Raw genomic sequence first — 4,903 nt, forward strand, 5'->3', positions numbered from 1 at the left:
TTTTAATCCACTCATCTGCTGATGGGCACTTAGGCTGTTTCCAAATCTTAGCTATGGTGAATTGTGCTGCTATGAACATAGAGGTGCACATATCCTTTCTGATTGGTGTTTCTGATTTCTTAGGATATATTCCTAGAAGTGGGATTAATGGGTCAAATGGGAGTTGTAGTTTTAGTTTTTTGAGGAAACTCCATACTGTTTTCCTCAGTGGCTGCACCAGTCTGCATTCCCACCAGCAGTGTAAGAGGGTTCCTTTTTCTTCGCATCCTCGCCAGCACTTGTCATTTGTTGATTTGTTGATGATAGCCATTCTGACAGGTATGAGATGGTACCGTGTTGTTGTTTTGATTTGCGTCTCTTGGATGATTAGTGACTTTGAGCATGTTTTCATATGTCCTTTGGCCTTCCGTATGTCCTCTTTCCAAAAGTATCTATTTAGGTCCGTTGCCCAGTTTTTGATTGGGTTGTTTATCTTCCTTTGTAGTGTTCTCAAAATTGCCTGGTACTGGCACAAGAACAGACATATAGACCAATGGAATAGAATGATAATCCAGAAATTGACCCAAACCACTATGCTCAATTAATATTTGACAAAGGAGGTAAGAACATACAATGGAGCAAGACAGTCTCTTCAATAAATGGTGTTGGGAAAATTAGACAGATACATGCAAAAATATGAAACTAGACCACCAACTTACACAAAAATAAATTCAAAATTGATAAGGGACTTAAACATAAGAAGGGAAATCATAAAAATATTAGAGGAATCCACAGGCAGCAAAATCTCAGACATATGCTGAAGCAATATCTTCACCGATACAGCTCCTAGGGCATTGGAAACTAAAGAGAAAATAAACAAATGGGACTAAATCAAAATAAAAAGCTTCTGCACAGCAAAAGAAACCATCTACAAAACAAGAAAGCCCACTGCATGGGAGAACATATTTGCCAATGTTATCACTGATAAGGGTTTAATCTCCAACATTTACAGGGAACTCATACAACTTAACAAAACATCTAATTTTCATACATGTACCAGCTTTTGGATTTTACCTAGATTAAAAAGTGAAGGTTGGACACATGACAATGAATAGCTGCTATTCTGCTTGCCATCTTACACAGCACTGCATGTGCTCCATGTGTAGTATGTCATTACATAAAGTACAGTTATCACAGCTCCTGCTACTAAGAGTGTTTAGTTTTCAGTAGATAAATATGAATTCATGAAAAAAAGAAAAGGGGAGTGAAGAATTTCAGAGATTAGAATATCAGCAAACAGGTGTGTTGTTCCAATTATTTTAATGAATTTGGAGAGGTTACTAGTGGGTGACGATAGGATGGTTTTGGAAGGATAAGTAGACAAAAAAAGTGGCAGAAAAATAAAGTACATATGTTATTGTTAAGAGCCATATTAAATAGATCTGAAATTATCCACTCAAAATTTCTATGTTAAGGCTCCAAATTTTAGATTTGTTCTTCCTTCAGGATCAAGAACAACAGCTAAAAGATACATAAACCTTCTCCATGACTTCTTCCAGGAACAGAAGGGGTAATTTAACTCTCTAGTATTCAGTTCCTCCTATTTATACACCTGGGTTGAATAAAAAATTAGAATAAAAGATGAGTGAGACTGCAAAGGACACTGTCAACAGAATTAGAAGGCAAGCCATGGACTGGGAGAAAATTCTTGCAAAAGACACATCTTAAAAAAAAACAGCCCTATTATCCAAAATATACAAAAAACAAACAAACAAAAACCCTCTCAAAATTCAACAATAAGTAAATGATCCAATTTAAAAATGGGCCTAAGACCTTAAACTGACAGCTCCCCGAAGAAGATATAAGATTACAAATAAGCACATAAAAAGATGTTCCACATCCCATCATCAAGGGAACGCAAACTGCAGCATCAAGATGACAATACTCCAAACCTATTAGCCAAAATCCAATGTGGAGAAACAGGAACGCTCATTCATTGACTATGGGAATGCAAAAATGACACAGTCACTTTGTAAGGCTATTTTAAAATTTCTTACAAAACTAAACATAATATTGCCATTTGATCCAGCAATTACACTCCTTGGTATTTACCCAGAGGAGTTAAAAACGTATATCCACACAAAAACCTGAATGCAGCTATTACAGGAAGCTTTATTTATAATTGACAAAACTTGGACGCAACCAATATATCCTTCAATAGGTGACTGGATAAATAAACTGGGGTACATCAAACAAGGGAATAGTATTCAGCACCAAAAGGAAATGAGCCATCAAGCCATGGAAATACATGGAGAAACCTTAAGTGCACATTACTAAGTGAAATAAACCAGTCTGAAAATGCTACATACTATATGACTTCAACTATATGACATTCTGGAAAAGACAAAACTATAGAGACAGTAAAAATGTCATTGGTTGCCAAGGGTTAGGGGGAAGAAAGGGAAAAAAATTGGTTGAGCACAGAGGATTTTTAGGACAGTGAAACTACTCTGTATGATAACTATAATGAAAGATATATTTGTCCAAACCCATAGAATGTACAGCACCAAGAGTGAACTAAGAACTTTGGGTGATACTGTGTGTCAATGTAGATTCATCAGTTGTAACAAATGTACCACTCTGCTGAGTGATACATGAAGGAGGCTATGCATGAGTAGAGGCAGGAAGTGTATAGGAAATTTGGTATCTTCTGCTCAATTTTTCTAGGAATCTAAAACTGCTTTAAAAATAAAATATATTAATAAAAATTAAGAAGAGATGAGCAAAGTGCAGTCTTCAACTTCAGAGACATTCCCATTAATATAGTGGAAGAGCACTGATTGTGAAGTCAGCCCCTGGTGTTAGTTTTACTTCTACCACTGAAGTCTTCTGGGATCTTATATAAATCATTTAATTTCTCCAAGAATTTTCCAGTATAATCCAATTCATCATCATCATCATTACCATCATCATCATTATTATCATCATCATCATATCTATCTTCACCACCTTAACTCAGAAACTCCCTAATTTTCTCCTAATTGAATAACCACAGTTATGTAATTTTCATGCCTCCTACACTCACATTCAATTAAGATGCTATTGCCAGAGCAATTCTAAGAGTGTCTCCTCTATTTAAAATTCTTTAATAGCATCGCATATTTTTAAGATCAATCTAATCTAACACATTCTCTTTTTTATTATTTATATTCTTTATTATTTAAAGTATTACATATGTCTCCTTTTTCCCTGGCCGCTTCCACCCCCCAGCACATGCCCTCATCCCTCTACTGTTTGTGTCCATTGGTTTTGCTTTTAAGCCCTTTGGTTGATCTCTTCTCTCTCCCTTCCACCCTCCCCTACCTTCCCTCTGAAGTTTGACAGTCTGTTCGATGCTTCTGTGTATCTGGATTAATTTTTGTTCATGATATTCCACAAATGAGTGAGATCATGTGATATTTATCTTTCTCCAACTGGCTTATTTCACTTAGCATAATGCTCTCCAGGTTCATCCATGCTGTTAAAAATGGTAAGAGTTCTTTCTTTTTTTACAGCAGCGTAGTATTCCATTGTGTATATATGCCACCATTTTTTTTAATCCTCTTATCTGTTGATGGGCACTTAGGCTATTTCCAAGTCCTAGTTATTGTAAATTGTGCAACTATGAATATAGGGGTGCATATATCCTTTCTGATTGGTGTTTATGATATTTGGGGATATTCCTAGAAGTGGGATTACTGGGTCAAATGGGAGTTCCATTTTTAATTTTTTGAGGAAACTCCATACTGTTTTCCACAGTGGCTGAACCAGTCTACATTCCCACCAGCAGTGCACGAGGGTTCCTTTTTCTTCACATCCTCACCAACACTTGTCATTTATTGATTTGTTGATGATAGCCATTCTGACAGGTGTGAGATGGTACCTCATTGTCATTTTGATTTGCATCTCTGGGATGATTAGTGACTTTGAGTAAGTTTTCATATGTCTCTTGGCCTTCTGTATGTTCTCTTTTCAAAACTGTGTATTTAGGTCCTTTGCCCATTTTTGATTGGGTTGTTTATCTTTCTTTTATTAAGTTGCATGAGTTCCCTATGAATTTTGGAGATTAAACCCTTATCAGATATAACATTGGCAAAGTCCTTTAGTATCTGACCACTGAACTCTTATTTTTCTACCACTTTATGATGAATGCCCTGTCTTCCAGGCATTCTAAATCTCTTCCTTACATATCCTTGAGCACACCATATACTCTTTCATCTGCCTGAATCTGGGCACATTTCCATTTCTATGCCCCATTGTACTTTTTCTTCAAACCCTTCTTTACCAAAAAACTCCACAAAGGAATTTTGGAAGACTTCTTTGATCCCTGCAATCTGAATTACTTAGCCTTCTTTTGACTGTAGGCAGAGTATTTATCACACTGTATTTTCAAAATGTATTGTGGACGAATTCACTTATCTACCTATTCATCCCCTGCACCTACACAGTTAAATCATGGCTGAAGAAATATCACACAACCAAATCTAAAGGTTCCACTTTGAGTTTAAGATCAGTAACTTTAGATGGGCTCTCAACATTGCCCGGAAGTCCAAATCCCAAGTATGTTTCTCTAGAAAGGTTATTTTATTTTAATAGTGATAACTACATTGTTTTTTCTTTTAACTTTTTTTTTTTTTGGCTCCTAAGATCTCGTGTTTATTCCTGACACTAACCCCTTCTGTGGGACGCCTTCCCACTGCCCCCACATCTCGCACAGCATCCAGAAGAAGCGTATGAAGTGTCGAATTCTCAGTTCTTCCCCATCCAGGGGGCGGGCGTGGCGGCCTCTGTGCCCGGTCCTGGGGCTGCCCAGGGTCAGCTTCGTCCTCTCCGCCTGGAGGCCTCTGGGGGTGCGGGCTGGTCTTCCATAAGAATTCTCAGGGCC

The sequence above is a fragment of the Myotis brandtii genome, unplaced genomic scaffold, assembly GCF_000412655.1.
Source record: "Myotis brandtii unplaced genomic scaffold, ASM41265v1 scaffold38, whole genome shotgun sequence".
Classification (NCBI taxonomy): Eukaryota; Metazoa; Chordata; class Mammalia; order Chiroptera; family Vespertilionidae; genus Myotis; species Myotis brandtii.